At 48.9% G+C, this 17221-nt stretch overlaps 1 protein-coding gene across 1 annotated transcript in view; it reads right to left on the reverse strand.

The window, feature by feature from the left end:
• Window positions 1-17221, reverse strand: part of LOC125944182 (uncharacterized) — a 67533-nt gene that overhangs the window by 18846 nt on the left and 31466 nt on the right. The gene's annotated exons all lie outside the window — the stretch shown is intronic.

Here is a 17221-nt window from a genome sequence, read left to right on the forward strand (position 1 = left end):
GCAGCCGAAAAATTGGATTGAGTTTCCGCGCAACAGAATTATGTTTTCTCGTATATTAGAATTACAATCAGATGCTATCATGTTTGTAGGTTGTGTGCAAGTCGTACTTTACGAATTTTCTGACGCATTTAATTTGAGAAATTCAATTACTTCAATAATGCATTGCGCTAGGTGGAGGGCCTACAAGAACGAAGACGTATTTAGTGCTAACAGTTCAGTCCGGCCTCGAAACTCAACCGCTTTGGTGGCAGTGGAGCCCCTGGATAATTTGAAAGTAATGACACTCTCCTCCCCGTGCGCTTTCCTCCTCGATTCTCCTTGCGCGGGGGCGGCGCGCGTATCGCACGGCACGCTTTTTCTCCTTGGCTCCCGCGGACGGGCAACAGCATTCGATGGAGGCACATGATTTTGGGCCAGTTGCGCACCCCACTGGGGTAGAAAAGTTTTGAAAAATGGCGATAACAGCACGGAGAATGCTGAAGGTAACGTTTATGAGGAAGTTGCGTTCTCGTTAAAGCCGTATGAATGCCGAATACCGATGTAAAAGGAGCTTCGAGGTGAGCTCTATACTCCAGACATTTTTTCTGCCACACAATAAGATGCTTTACTTTGTGCATCTGATCTAGTATTCTTTGTGCCACAGCCCTATGTGTTTAGGTTTTTTTTTTGCCTGTGCGTACATGTGCACCGGAGGTATTATATTCAGCGTGCCTTGTGACAATTAGTTGCGAGCGCATCGTCCATCCATGTGTTTGTCTTCTCACTGGAAATGTAGCTTTTGAGCTGTGGTCTCGAAAATGAACAGGATGGGTGCGCAATTTCAATGCGAGCAAGCGTGCGCGAACATATGAGCCCCCCCGACAATTCTCACCCACTCATGCGTGCGTGGTAGCCCAATTCAAAGCGAATTGGACTTGGAAACACAATTTGGACTAGCTACAGCGCTCATTATCCGCAATACAATAAGTATACTTGCCATTAGATTTTTTTTTCAGCGCCTGCATCCATTGTATCTAAGTGACTGACGCCGACATAGAAGTAAGCTGGAAAGAAGGCTCCTTTACAAGCCGCTATTTTGATTTTCAGTAAAACAGGCAACAGATCCTAACAATCACGAAAAGTGCTATCGAGCGGGTTTATCTTCGCACATAATTGTTCACAGCGGAAAACAACCTGCAGTGCTGCATTTCCGACTTAATAACAGTTGACGACGTGCGAGGTGACCGAGTCCCAGCAAAATATTCGGCATGCTGAGAACAACCACATTTTTATGCAACGTACAAATTGACGTAGGAAAAACGCTGATGAGCAAGCCGGAAGAATAAAAAAAATGCAGCATACAGGGGATGCCTTGATACGAGCAATAAGAAAGGCGCCTTGCCTCGTAAACAACACTTTCTTTTTTGTCGGAACAAAGTTATTTTGGCCAATGTTGTGCAGCCACTGCTTCTTGCGGAAGCCGTCACGCTTTCCTTGCGGTATCAAAAACTGCATTACCATGTTCAGGCTTCTTGCTGTAGTTATATGCGCTACAGCACGGCATAGCGCTAGCACAACGCCGCAGGAACCACCGCGTGCAACGTTCGCCATGCCGAGCCAGCCGAGATAAAGATAAAAATCGCGCCAACGAAAAAGAAAAATTCAGAGCCCTTCCACTGCTGTGAAGATAGAAGCCGGCGATGCTGTGCCTATGGTGGGTCTGCTATAATGAATATTGCTATAGTGAATGTATACATTATTGCGAGAGCAATTATATGGACCTATATGTTAAAGATAGATGTAAAGACATCCCCCTGTCCAGATGGTATACCAAATACCTTCATAAAACGGCATGCCGAGTGGTTCAGTTCCGTTCAGTTCAGTTCATTTTTTTCCTTAAAGACCCCTTTGCTAGGGGTATTACGTAAGGCGTGGGTACAGTTGATAATGCAACAGAAACACAGGTATTCAGAAAAGCTGTACAATTAAGAAAGCTCCATTTCGCAAGCGCATAAAAACAGAAAGAAGGAAAAAAATGACGCGTGAAAAAAGCTTATTATTTTTCAGCCAACAAAGACACATTTTCGAAGAACGATGTCGGGCAAGTGATTTCAGCGACGTGGTGGGGAAGGGCGTTCCAGTCTGATGCTGTGAGGGGAAAAAGAAACGAAGAGAAAGTAGTTGTATGGGAGCGTGGCCATAAGACTTGTAATGGGTGCATAGTTAGTAGCGATATGCGTGCGGCTGGTGTGATATGTGGCTCGTGAATTAGGGAACTGTAAAAGAACTTATGAAAGAGGCAAAGGCTGGCTGTAGCGCGGTGACTTGCAAGGGGCTGTAGATCAGATTTTGCTCTTAAGGATGATACGCTTACGTCATTTGAGTAGGATGAATGGATGTATCTGACGACGCAGCTTTAAAGGACTCAAGCGCGTTAACAAGATAGACTTGATATGGATTCCAGATGGGTGATGCGTATTCAACTTTCGGTCTGATAAGAGATTTGAAAGCTAAGAGTTTTACGTTCTGCGGGGCGTCACGCAAGTGTCGTCTCATGAAGCCAAAAGTTCTGTTAGCTGATGAAAGTATGTGAGAAATATGCGTACTCCAACTGAGATAATGAGAAAGTGTGACGCCCAAGTACTTAAATGATTCTGCTGATTCTATGGGAACGTTTACTATTGTTAAGAGGACAGGAAAGGGTTACGGCGGCGGGTAAAAGATATATGTTTACATTTGTTGGGATTATTAGTTATCAGCCAATGTTCGCTCAAAGACTGCACGTTGTTAAGATTTAGTTGTAAGATGTTTTCTTCAGCAGCATTAGAAATTGGACGGTGAACACGCAGTCATCGGTGAAATTCGTATCGTGAAGATACGTGTAGGGGTACATCTTTAATATAAATAAAAAAAGAAGAGGACCGAGAACTGATTCCTGCGGGACACCAGAAGTTACAGGGAGAAGAGTAGATGATTTGTCATTTATAGAAACGAATTGGTGGGGATCGGTAAGGAATTCTTCGAGCCATTTGAGTACGTCACTGTGCAAGTTCAAAGAAGAAAGCTTTAGTAGTAGGTGGCGGTGAGAAACTTTGTCAAAGGGCTTTTCATAGTCCATAAAAATAGCGTCAGTTTGTTGGTTAAAGTCAAGGTTTATATGCAAGTCGTGCAGAAACAAAGCTAGTTGCGTTTCGGTAGAGAAGCCCTTATGGAACCTATGCTGTGCCGAATGAAAAAAATTGATTGGCGTCCAAATGATTCATGATCAGGGAGTAGATGACGTGTTCCATGATTTTGCACGGAAGACTAGTTAGAGAGATGGGTTGATAAATTAGCGGTGAGTTCTGATTACCAGACTTGTAGATGGGAACGACCTTCCCCACCTTGCAGTCGTGAGGCATGGAACCTGTAGAAAGTGACTGCGAGAATATAAGACACAAAAATAATGAAGAAACATATTTTGTATTTTTTAGCAGTTTAGAGTTTATACCATCTATACCTGATGAGGATGAAAGTTTAAGGTTTTCAATAATGCGCAAAACACGTGGTGCGTGGTGTGCGAAGACTTGGAAATTTTGTTTAGTAAATCACTTCAGGATGACATGCTTCCGGATGAGTGGAAAACAGCAATAATCAAACCCTTACATAAATCGATATACAAGAATTGCATAAACAACTATCGACCAATTTCTCTGACTTCGACGACATGCAAAATTTTCGAAGACAATCTATAAGCATGCAATTGGTTTCCTTGATGAGAAGTGCGTATTGACGAACGCTTAGCATGATTCCGGCGGGGATTTTCCACAAGCACTCAGTTCGTAGAAACAATTCATGCACGATTTTGCCAACACAATAAATCATAGAAAACAAACCGATGCTATATTCATGGATTTAAGTAAAGCATTCGACAAAGTAGCCCACAGAAATGTACTTCACAAATGAAGTTTTATACTTAGAAACGATCAAATATATTAAAATGGATACAAGTGTACCTTTACAAGCGTAGACACAAACGCGCCCTCCGTGTGTTTTCGCGGCTAAGATTGCGTTGATGCGAGCGCCGGCACGAAGATTAATTCGCTCGCTGCTTCTACTGCGCTGACTCACTCCAGCGTTCTGATAGCGTGACACTATACTTGTTAATTTAGTTAGTATGTCTATGTTTACAAGTTTATAGGGGCGATAAAACTACTATCCTTACTTTGTATCTCATGTTGTATGTTGTCCACTAATTTGCTAACGCAATCAATGCTTCGCCTTTCAGGTGAAACTGCGCCATTTTCTATCATTATTGACTATATTGAGCGTCTTCGGCATGTTCGCCAAGAGCAAGAACACCGGCGTCTTGTTTTCGCCCGGCGTGATGGGCAAGTAGTGAGTTTGCTGCACCAAGTCCGCCCCATCGTCATAGTCTAGCGTATGAGCCACAGCGTTTATAGCCGCGGAACACTGCCGGCTTCATCAGGGCCCTGACGTCAGGATCCCGGAAAATGTGGTTCAACGAGCGCCCCTCCCATAGCAAGTCTAAAGCACAACTGCTGGTAGCAGCGCTGGCGCGATATCTACGTCTCGAGACAAAGGGGCACACCGATTGGTGGGACGTGCCACCGCTGAGCCTCGCAACACTTGTGAAAGAGGCATCGGCGGTGGCGACGGGAATAACAATGGGCCATCGTTTTGACACCTGGGCCGCTATTTTGTAGCGATGCCTTTAATGTCATAATGCCTTTTCGCGCTTATCGCGCTTTGTCAGTGGTCAGAGCGACGGTCCGCTCGCGTTATCCACGTTGATATCGTGAGCGGACCGTCGCTCTGACCACTGACAAAGCGCGATAAGCGAGAAAAGGCATTGTGAAATTAAAGGCATCGCTACAAAATACCGGCCCTGTGCTAAGGCACAGCTGGCGGGAAACCGCCACGCACATGGAGCCAAACCACCATGCTCATGGAGTCGAAAATGGTTGACCTACTTCCGGTGAATTTATCTACTCCCATTGCCGGACGCGATCTCCTGGAACCTAGTCTATAACCGCTTCGCCGCAAAACACAAGCAAAGAAAAATATCCGCGCCTTCCCAAGGGCAACGACAGGGAGTCCAATCGTCGTGCAGAAAAACGGGCGCAAAACCGGTCACCGCGGAGGGGCCACAAGGGGCGTGAAGGGGTTGAAGTGGTCGTGCGGTGGCGGCAGAGTTCAAAAAGTAGTGGTACTTTCAAATTATCCAGGGACTTTAGGCGGCAGTAGAGTTACTGTATAGATCTTTTCACAAACCGACGTTTGAGTAGCGCTATTGCCCGACACGGGCGACGTCTAGCGTGAGAACATGTTATGCCGACATTTTAGCGCGATAGCGTTAAGGGCCCCGTGTCGCAGAAAATCCGGCGTTGGCGTCCTGCGTCGGCGTGCGATGTCGGCGTCGCTGGTGGAGAAAATAATCCCCAACCACCCCAACCACCCCGACCACGCAGGCCCTCCACGTGGTGCAAGGTTTTGGTGAACAAAAATTGAATTTCTCACAGTGAAATCCGTCAGCAAAATGGTAAAGTGCGGCTTTGCCATTCGGCGTCGGATCGTTTACCACTCGGCGTCGGATTGTAATTTGAATGTACGAGAAAACATAATTCTGCTACGAGGAAACTCAAACACAAATACTGCTACGACTGGCCTGTGTGGTGAACAATTCGTGTCGCGCCGCCAAAGCCACGGCGAAAGCCCGGAAGTTTCAAATACGCCGTGCCAGCAGCAACCGTTGAAAAACGCCTAGGATGCCGCACTGGCGAAAAGACGTTAGCCTTTGTGCACGCATTCTCGTCTCCTTCCTATTCCCCCTCCCTGCTCGCGTGAGGCCCCGCCGCAGTTTCGTCGCCAGCCGCCGCCGCCGCTTATATATCAGCCCGCCTCCCTGTCGGCGCGCACAGCGCCCCAAGGAAGACGGTCGTGTGTGGTGCACTCCAGACCCACTCCGGCTATGCTATCATTGCGGAGAAGCCGGCCATGTCTACCGCCATTGCCCATTCCGCGAGATCAGACTACTAGGCTTGTTACACACCCCGTGAACGAGGGGCCAACGCCGGGAGAAATTCCAAAGCCGACTTATCAACTTCCGAAAATAACCCCCCGGAAACACGGACAATTGATAAAAGGCTTTCTGGTAAGCCAGCGAACGCTGGTTGTGGCCCAAAGACCGAGTCACGAGCCCAGAGTTGTCAAAACACAACAAAATATATTCTTCAAACATGCAAGGCAATTACATACATGCGTGTACACTTCGGCTAGGCACATCACAATGCAATTCAGATACGGGTGCTAACAAAACTCTGGAAAATAATTAACGACAAGCTCTAAAAGTTCAACACATACAGTACAAAATGAATGCTCAATACGAGTACTCAATGTGTCCGCTCGTATTCAACCGTGCTGGTCTTGAGACGGATGATCTCGGCGTAGCTCGAGGCAAAACTCGAAAAAGGAGCTTCTTCCAGAAATGCAGACGCTCGAGGAATTCGTCCCCTTCTTCCTCAAACGGTCACTCTTCACATCACATCTCTTCCCCGGCGCGGTCTGATCCCCCTACTGATTCCCGCAGGGCGCTATTATCGCCTTCTCTTGAACTTTTTGACGGCGTCGGGCTCCAATGGCATTAACAAAGCCTGGGAATCATCTAGACATTTCTCGCGTTTTTTTTGGCTGCGGCCGCCGAAGAGCCTTCGAGGAGGGTGGTGACTTTCCGCTGGCGCACGCTCGGGCTGTCGTACTTCCTCGCTCTCTCGGCTCGCCGTGCGTCGGAGTCTGAGAAGGTCTCTCTCTCTCCTCTCTCTTGATACCGTAACCTTCGCGTATCTTGCCGAAGCTTCTAGTTTCCGTTGATCGCGTCGGCTGTCTGTGGCGTATGCGCTCTCTTCCTCTGTCGAAGCGGAAGCGGAGCCGGCGTGCTCCGTTGCTGGCTTGGATGATTCGCGGCGCGCGCTTTGATTATGCCCACTTTTGTGACAAGGCTTTGCCGTCAATGCGCCGCGATCACAGCTAGGCGAGCGACCTCGAGACATCGTCGACTACCTCGTCGTAATGCAGTGGAGGCCCCGACGACCTTCTCGTTCGCCATGACCAGGACTCAGGTTACCTATCGCAGCAGCGCCGACCATACACTGGCCTAACCCGTGGGCGGTTAACTAGTCCATATGGAAAACTCAAAGCAGCAACCGATGGAGGTGCGGTTACCGTTCGTCGAAATGTCGAAGATCCTCCTCCGCTGCCGCCGCCACCGCCGCTGACATTGCAAGAGCCACCTCGACGATGCCGCAACGAAATGCCGCCATCCAGACGCCTCGAAGCTAAGCAGATGCCGCGTCAAAAAAGCCCACCGATGCGATATCACAGCACCGGGACAACTCGACGCAGCAGTGATCCGGCGCCATGGCCTAACCGCAATGCAATTCCAAGAACCACTGACCTCGACGTTCTCATCGATGGCCCAAGCGTCACTGCTCTAGCCGACACAGGAGTGATTACTCTGCATCAGTGGACTGTTCACCGCCAAGTTATGGAAAACAAAGAATGCTTGGGAAGGCACTCAGATCCGGACAGCTGGAGGACAATACAAGGCGAAGCATTGATTGCGATAGCAAATTATGCGAAAGCTTGGCGCAGTAAAGTTAGTAGTTTTATCAGCTGTTAAACTGCTGTAAACATTCGTCTACTAACTAAAATATATATATTCTACCTGCTAGCCACCGCTGCACATGCTCTTATCACAACAAAAGGTTAGAGATTTTTCCTCCAGGACCAACGCATTTAAAAATTCCTTTGTCCCGCGCACGATTTCTGAATGGAACGCATTACCCGCCACATCTGTTTTCATCATTTCTTTCTACACTTTGTGAATAAACCATAACGTTCGTCCCTCGTGTCTACTCGTCAAATCATGATTGTGAAAACATTTTTTTTTGTGCTGTTTGTTATACAGATTCTTGTTCAGTGTCTGCTATCTTGTTTGATCTTATTTCATACTTCTGTTTTGTTGCAAATGCCCACTCCTGCCTAAGGCCTGGCAACAAGGCTGGCAGTACGTTTAAAATAAAATAAATAAAGTTAACAAGCACGGTGTTATGCGCACACAGGCTAACATGACCAGATCTCACCCGATGGCCTCGAACACTACCTGTCAGATAGAACGCTGGCGTGATGAAGAGTGGTAGCAGCGGCGAGCGAATTCCCCTCCTACTGCCCCTCGCTTCAACGCGTACCTATTCATGTTGATGCGAGGGGCAGCACGAAGGGCGAACCTCCTTCCAGCTTAGCTGGAGCTAAGCTGGAAGGAGGTTCGCCCTTCGTGCTGTCCCTCATCCAGCTAAGCTGGAAGGAGGTTCGCTCTTCGTGCTGCCCCTCATGGGCGGCCGCGCCCATTTCATGGGCGCGGCCGCACTCAGTCGCGCCATGCGCAGCCGCAGCCCGAGTAGAAGCGCAGGCACGTGCAACACTGCCACCTACCCCTCCTCCCCTCCCCTCTAAAGCCCCTTCAACCCGCACCCTCACCCGCGCCGTTGCCCTCCTCTTTCCTCCTCGCTGTCGCCGCGCCGGCGCTTCCTTCCCGCGCGCTGATTGGTTGCGCCGCGCGAAATCACCCTATCAACTGACCCCACGTCAAGCAGACGTCGTGAAACGTCAAGGAGACGTCAGGAGCGGGAGGTCCAGGAGGCCGCGCGCGCCCGCATGGGTGGCTCGGGCCGCTGTATCTTCAAAGCCATCTCTGATGGGGGCACAGTCCTCCGTGCGCTGTGTTTTCGCGGCTTAGTTCGCATTGATGCGAGACGCAGCAGGAGGGTTAATTCACTGGCTGCTGCTGCCGCGCTTCCTTACTCCATTGTTCTGACAGCGAGTTTGCGCGGTCATCGAGTGAGATGTGTTCTTGTTCGCGTTTGCGCGCGTGACACCAAGCTTGCTAATTTAGTTAGTATGCCTATGTTTAAAAGTTTATACGCCGATAAAAATACTATCGTTACTTCGTCCACTGATTTGCTATCGCAATCGATGTTTCTCCTTTCCGGCGAAAATGCGACTTTTTATTTAGTTCAGCCATAAAACCTTCACAATATTGTGTGTGCGACTCAGCGTTCTCCTACATAATTATGCGTCTCGCTTTCCTTCATAACTTCTGTGTGTAGCAGTTGACAACTTCACCCCCCCCCCCCCCATGCGCGCGCGAGAAGACGCCGCCTCACCAAGCCGCCATCCGGCCAACTTTCTCGGCGCACCTTCGCATGCTTTGCCTCGCACCAACAACAAAGTGCGCGCGGCCGCGGGCACCTGATCGTCATGTGGTACCGCACGATCACGCCGACGGCGGGTGTATGCCTGGAGCGTTCATACACTCGTGATTGTTATCGCAATAAGACTTGCCCGTCTTGCAATAAACCTTGCACCATTACAGTATGTAAAAAAAAGCGTGTAAGTAGGGAAACCAGGGGATAGGCTTCGCATTTAATACGCCGTATAGTAAAACAATAAACAGCAACTCATGTGACGAATTAGCTTAAATATTAGTTATTGTCAGAAAAATACTATAGGAGCTTTTTTTAGTTGTTTACTAGTGCTTTTATGTCACTATAAATGTCCATTCGTGCTTAACTGAACTGAACGTGGACAATGCTGTGTCTATAAATGTCCATTCGTGCTTAACTGAACTGAACATGGGACATGCTGTGTACTATAAGTAGACAGAAGTTCAGCCAGCTCAACGGCAGTTGAAAGCAAGGAGGTTATATCCATATTCTGTAATGACAGTTATAGGCGCTGACTACGGGGAAGGGGGGGGGGGGGGCGTGCCATCGGCGACGCTTGGTTGGTCAACGGCATCACTGAGGGGACGCACGTGACAGCTGAGCAAAGCGGCGTTTCGTTGTCCAGCATCTCGTGCCTTACGCGTGCATCTGCGACGGTGTTTTCGTCGGCGAGACCTGCGACCAGCGTGCAACAGTCAGTGCCGGCCGCCAGAGAAGCTGGTAACGCGCTGGACGGCTCACCATCGACGACCTCACTCCCTGGACAAGCTGCCTGGTTACAAGCACGCCGGAAACTCGCAGCGTGGCCGAGTGTGAAGATGAAGCAAACATCTTCACACTCGGGCGCTCGCAAAGCGGACGCTAGGAGGAAGGAGACGAGGACGAGGGGAGAAATAGAGAAATAGAACAGCCGGCCCAGGAACGGGTGCTGTCTCTGTGTCTCTCCTTTACAATATATATATATATATATATATTGTAACGATGCTGAGGAACACGGGTCAAGAAAACAACGATATTTAATAAGGGCGAACCTGTGCCCACGACTAAAAGTCACTGCGGTCGTCAAGAATGCCCGGCAGTCGCGTTCTAAAACTGGCGTCCAACCGTCTTCTTCTTTCTTCTCGAGTCCTGCCTCGTGCGCGTGGCGCATGCGAGCCGGGTCCAACCGGGTGCTCGTGCCACGAAGATCGCTGCCTGTTGCTGCTGAACAACACCACGGAACGGCGTGCACAGTGTCCAATACGAAGGGCGCGCAACTTGAATGTGGCCAAGTTGTCGCGGCATTATCCCCCTCCTTAACGCATCGGCCCGATGCGTGAAAGTAGTGGTTCCTGTGAGCTCTCGCTTTTTTTTCATCATCTCTCTTGGTAGGGTTTCATGTGGACGATATGTACAACTTCCGTGGGGTTTCGCCGTCTTGAGCTCTCGTGTCCAGCGGATTTCACTTCGTAAGTGACGCCGCTTATACGACGAAGTATTTCGTGAGGGCCGAATTAGAAGCTTTTCCAAAAGTCCACGGCTGTCGCACTGGGGTCCATACCCACACCTTGTCACCGGGCTGATAATGCGCATCACTACGTCGCTGGTTGTACCGGCAGGAGTCTATGCGTTGTTGGCGGCGTATTCGGTACCTTGCCATCTGTCGTGCCTCCTCGGCTCTTTGCAAGAAATCATCTAGGTCAGATGAGTTATTGTTTTCTTCGTCTAACGGCAACATAGCATCCAGAGTTGTGGTTGCTGCTCGGCCGAAAACAAGTTCAAATGGGGCAACTCGTGTTGTTTCTTGAACTGCCGTATTATATGCGAAGGTGATGTACGGCAAAATTTCGTCCCACAGCCTATGTTCAACATCGACATACATCGAAAGCATGTCAGCCAGTGTTCTGTTGAGGCGTTCAGTTAAACCGTTTGTCTGCGGGTGGTACGCCGTAGTTCTCCTCTGATCAGTATGTGTCATTTGCAACAAGCATTTCATTAGGTCCGCAGTAAAGGCTGTTCCACGATCGGTAATAACTGTGGGAGCGCCATGCCTGAGCACGATATTGTTGACAAAGAATTTTGCAACTTCGAGAGCCGTTGCACTGTACAGGGAATCAGTTTCTGCGTAACGGGTCAGATAGTCCGTGGACACAACTATCCACTTTTTGCCTAAAGATGATGTTGGGAAGGGTCCAAGGAGGTCCATACTGACTTGTTGGAATGGGGCTTTTGGTGGCTCTACTGGCTGGAGGAGGCCTGCCGGTTTTACGGACGGAGTCTTGCGCCTTTGACACTCGCGACAAGTCTTGACATAGTGCTGTACGGATGCTAATAACTTAGGCCAATAGTACTTGAGACGAATCCTGGAGAATGTACGGCTCACGCCCATGTGTCCAGATGAGGGTTCATCGTGACATGCATGCAAAATTTCTTCTCGCATAGCTGTGGGTACGACAAGTAAAAACTTTGTCTCGCTGTTCTCAAAGTTTATCTTGTAGAGGACACTTCCTCGCAGACAGAACGAGGATAGCCCTCTAGAGAAAATACGAGGGAGTTGAACGTCGAGTCCCTCCAGGCGCTGTATAAGTGGTAGCAATTCCGGGTCATCTCGTTGTTGTTGAGCTATTTGTGACGAGTCAACAATACCAAGGAACGGGAAATCCTCTCCTTCTGACACAGTTGTCTCGACTGGTGCGCGTGACAAACAGTCGGCATCGCTGTGTTTCCTCGCGGATCGGTATGCGACAGTAATATCGTACTCTTGCAGCCTAAGGCTCCATCTTGCTAGTCGTCCGGATGGATCCTTAAGATTCGCCAGCCAGCAAAGCGAATGGTGATCACTGACTGCTCTGAATGGTCTACCATAGAGGTAGGGTCGAAATTTACATATTGCCCAAATGACTGCAAGACACTCTTTCTCGGTTGCCGAGTAGTTTTCCTCTGCTTTCGAGAGCTTACGGCTGACATAAGCAATTACTTTCTCCTGGCCGTTCTTCCACTGCACTAGTATGGCACCGAGGCCGTGGTTACTCGCATCGGTATGAACTTCAGTGTCGGCTGTCGCATCAAAATGGGCAAGGATTGGAGAAGCTTGCAGGCGTTTGCTTAACTCGTCAAAGGCGTCTTGTTGTTCGCTTTCCACATGAAAGGTACATCTTCTCTTGTTAGTATTGTAAGGGGCTCAGCAATATTTGAGAAGTTTTCCACAAATCGTCTGTAGTATGCGCATAAACCCAAAAAACGTCGCACTGACTTTTTGTCTGTGGGTTTCGGGAACCTCGCAACGGCTGCTGTCTTTTCCGGATCTGGCCAAACGCCTTCAGCACTGATGACGTGTCCGAGAAACCGAAGTTCATCGAAGCCGAATTGGCATTTTTCCGGCTTAATTGTCAAGTTTGCTGCGCGAATAGCTTCTAATACTAGTCGCAGTCGCTCTAGATGTTGGTGAAATGTTGCGGAAAATACAACCACATCATCCAAATACATTAAGCACGACTGCCATTTCAATCCTGCGAGCACAGTGTCCATCATTCGCTGGAACGTTGCAGGCGCGGAACAGAGGCCGAATGGGAGCGCTTTAAATTCGTAGAGGCCGTCAGCGGTTACGAATGCTGTCTTTTCACGGTCGTGCTCATCCACCTCTATTTGCCAATAACCACTCTTGAGATCCAGTTCCAACCAGTCTTCCACGTCTTCGAACGAGTCGCCATGGAATGTTGGCGGCTTGCGAGGTTGGCTTACGACCAACTGTGCCGGTGTTACCTGGCTAGTCATTGTGGCGGCGTCCGTGGTCCGAGTTTCCCTTGGCGTGAAGAGACAAGGGCCGAATTCGGGCGAGTCACCTCGAAGACGGCGGCTGGTCCGCTGGTGCACAGGTGTCAGTTCCACGGGATGGACTCGCTGGTGGTCGGGGCTACGCTGACTTTCGTTCGTGGGGCTTCGAATCATACCCAGCACCTCCACCAGAAATGTAACGATGCTGAGGAACACAGGTTAAGAAAACAACGATATTTAATAAGGACGAACCTGTGCCCATGACTAAAAGTCACTGCGGTCGTGAAGAATGCCCGGCAGTCGCGTTCTAAAACTGGCGTCCAACCGTCTTCTTCTTTCTTCTCGAGTCCTGCCTCGTGCGCGTGGCGCATGCGAGCCGGGTCCAACCGGGTGCTCGTGCCACGAAGATCGCTGCCTGTTGCTGCTGAACAACACCACGAAACGGCGTGCACATTGTCCAATACGAAGGGCGCGCAACTTGAATGTGGCTAAGTTGTCGCGGCAATATATATATATATATATATATATATATATATATATGGGTAGGTTTCGGAAAGCTGGTCGGGCCCCAGCTCCCCCCCTCCCCCCCCCCTCTCCCGGAAGAATGAAAGCTTTCCGCCTATGCTGACAGTCCCAGCCGTCGCCGAGCACGGCTCCAGCACTGGCGGCCGCAGCGCGCGGCGTTCCCTGTGTCTACGGTTCCGTGATGGCAAAAATTGGTATAAACTGTATGTTAGTCCGCACTTGTGTGTCGCTGTTGTCGATTAATATATATATATATATATATATATATATATATATATATATATATATTCCTACGTCGATTTCTTGCCGCAGGCTTTTGACTAAAGCTATTCGGCGGGACGCTTCACCAGTCGCGCTTCCTCGCGTGGTTAAATTATGATTGGTCTCTACAAAAAGCTATACTTGGGAGGTGTGAGTGGAAGGATAAATCAAGGTAGATACACCTGGTAGCGAAGCTTCCATAGAAGCCCATACGTTCAAAACATGGCGGTTCATCGGCGGTTCATGGAGCTTAGCGCCATCTGTGTGAGGAGGGAACACTTCCGGCGGAAGAAAAAATAATGTGACGGTTTATCCGTTAAAAACAGAAGTGACGTCATTTTGTTCTCAAAGGCGCGAAATTTGTTTTCGGAGGCCTGCCATTACAGCTGTATATTCAAATGCCCCGCCATACGACTTCATGGGCGTTCAGAGCTTTCAGCACGGAAAGCGATGCAGGAAAAGGTCAACCGTATGGGTGTCGAAATCGCATCCCTGCAGAGAACATACTTTCTTTGGAGGCCGCCGAACGCTTTGGGCGTAGAGTGCTCGTCCTTTCGTCGGCTGCCAAGCCCGTTGGCCAGCGCTGTCGCACGAAAACAACTAAATTAAACAATTATCTGGCGGTCGCAACTTAGTGCTTTTGACTGAACAGGTTAAGAAACAATGAAACTACCCGCGTCACCAAATTTAGATAAACGTCGGCAAGCAAAACAACACAACATGTGAGGGGGGTGTATTCTAACAGGTGAACTTTACGAGCGCGCCTTTCTGCACACTTCAAGAGCTACATTGCATTGCAAGTGATAGCGGCGTGAACGCCGCCGCTATCGATGGGCGCTCTTACGGTGGGTGCTGAGAAAAGGTATTTATTGATAATGATCAAGTAAAACCAAATCGTCTCTTCTTTTCTCGCCATGCGTATATAAAATTGATTATGAATTTTATTTTCGTTGAATGGATCTAACTGTGTCTCTCGGTAATTATAAAACGCTCCTTTCTTTCTTTCCAAATGCTTGTTCCCTCCAAACATAGTCGCGCTTCAATCGCTGCTCCCATAACCACCCTTGCTGATGTCGGTGACAATCCGTTCTGAACCACTTTGTGTCACTCTGACCTATGTGAATCGACCTTGGATAAATCATTACTGTTTACCCACTAATTGACGTGAAACACTATCAGACACCTTGCATAAAGACTGAAGAAACTTCCCGTCCGGCAACATTTGACTAAATGGTGCCAGCACCATTTCATCTTTCGTGAGCGCTGTCACGTGGTATGAATATGTGAAGAAACTGCACTGAATACTTTGTATCTGCCGCAGGTAGTTCCAAAAAGGCGTTCACGCTACTGGAGGCCTTGCTTAAATCCCAATATTATATTACTGTTTTTACATGAATACAATGCGGGATTTATTTCGAAATTCGTGGCCATGAGAACGCGCCTCGCGGTGTATTCTGGTTCGTGACGAGATTATAACGCGGGTCTTTTTTTCTTTTATTGTCGCCTCCTCGCCGTGCTATGCCACGCTCTATGTGGGCGCTGCCACTTCGTCTCAAGCGCGAGTGTCGAGCGGCGAGTTGCCACTGTGCGTCTTCTTTCTTTTCCCGACTTAGAACGCTGTTAATGTTTACGACGTATTAATCGCAACACTGAGTAATACAACAGGCGCTGTTGTGCGGCGTGCCAAGCGAACGTCTTCGAAGTTGCGCGGTGCATCACCGCGCAATCCGTGAAATGCTTTGCCGCCTTAAATTGTGTCGCGGGCATTTCTGAAGTGATGTTGGTCCAATAACCTTGGTGGGTGTTATGGACGATGGCACCATTCCTGCCGACGGGGATAAATACGTCAGCACTCACCCTTTCACTCGATTTTGCGACGGCAGCTAGTTTGAAGTCACCATGAATAAAGCCCTGGGGCATCCGCTTTTTTTAGTTGTTTCCACGTTGTCGTGGTAATAATTCCTGTTGGTATAGTAATTCATATAGTAATATATGTCTTTATTTTTCCGAGTGGCCGAAATTAGGTCCCCTTCGCGTTATATTCGTGGTCGCGTTATTTACATGCACATATGGTAATTAGTCTTATTTTAGTAGAGAACATTACCGAGCTGGTTTACACAAGGCGCTGCAAGCTATGTGTTTATAGCATCCTAACAGTTTTAGTCTTATGCTGAAACCATAGCTTGCGTCACGAATTTCACTGTGGACATTCTTCTAAACTTTATACGTGCTGAGAAAAATTGATGCCACTAATCGATCTTGTCCAGAACATGTTATTCTAACACACACTACAACCGAAACATAGTCAGAAATTCTACACAGACATAGGAACTGCAGGAAACATCTCCAATTGACACCTGAACATTTACAATTCATAATGGTTCACTATACAAGCTAAGTTTGTGACTAAGGTTTTGCTTTCATTAATTTTTAAATATTACAATCCTGAAAGCAGTGTTCACGCTTTTTCTTCGAAATTGGCTCGTTTAGTATTCTTAGTGACCTGGTGTACCCAAAACCTTAGACAGCACTCTGCAATAGTCTTGTAAAAGGGCTCACGTCCTTGTTTGATGCCCAGCTTTGTGGGGATGCGCGACTCTCACGCGTCCCCTGATGTGGTTTTCCCCGCATGGCTCCCGTCTCCTGTAATCGGGCTTCGCCGCGTGGCTTTACGACGGTGATGGTCGGTGTGGTTGCGGATTGCGAGAGATGGCGCGAGCTGCGCTACTAATGCCACCTAACGGCGGGGTTACTTAGGCGCAAAAGGAAGAAGGTGCTTCCTCTGCGGGCAGGGAGTCGGCGGACAGCGCGAACGCTTCGCCCGTGCGCCAGTCCACGCGAGACCGTCTCGCGAGGCAAGGAGCAGGACACCGGAATGGACGAACTCCGATCGTTCGAACCCGCCGTCGTTCGCGTGACCGTACACGTGAACGACTAGGCGATGGGTCTTTCATGAGGCGAACATATTCGCTCGCTATCCGGTCGCGGTGAGTCGGACTTCCTCGATTTGTCGCGAGCCCATCGGTGTAGTAATTCGGCTAGCGTGCAATACTGTATGAAAGGAGCAATAAATGATCTTTTGATTGTTTGCACTACTGTGTTGTTCCTTTGTCCCAAGAGCACGTGTGAGACCCCACAGCTTTTACAACAGAATTTCTAGCTGGGCGAGTTGGTGCAAGATAGCGAAAAGGATACCTACGAAATACATAGACGCGTACGCACGCGAAGTGGTCAGAATGCGCGCCGAACTCTTCCCGTGTGAGTCCAGCGCTCGTCTTGTCCACGTGTTCTTCTCTGTACACGTCTGTGTCGCTGGTTTCCATCATTAACAGTCGCTGCCGCGGAGCGTACCCAGTACAAACCAAACAGGGTATGTCATCATACAAGCGCACCACACATGTATTCGAGCACAACCCGAGACC

The sequence above is a fragment of the Dermacentor silvarum genome, chromosome 3, assembly GCF_013339745.2.
Source record: "Dermacentor silvarum isolate Dsil-2018 chromosome 3, BIME_Dsil_1.4, whole genome shotgun sequence".
Taxonomy (NCBI): Eukaryota; Metazoa; Arthropoda; class Arachnida; order Ixodida; family Ixodidae; genus Dermacentor; species Dermacentor silvarum.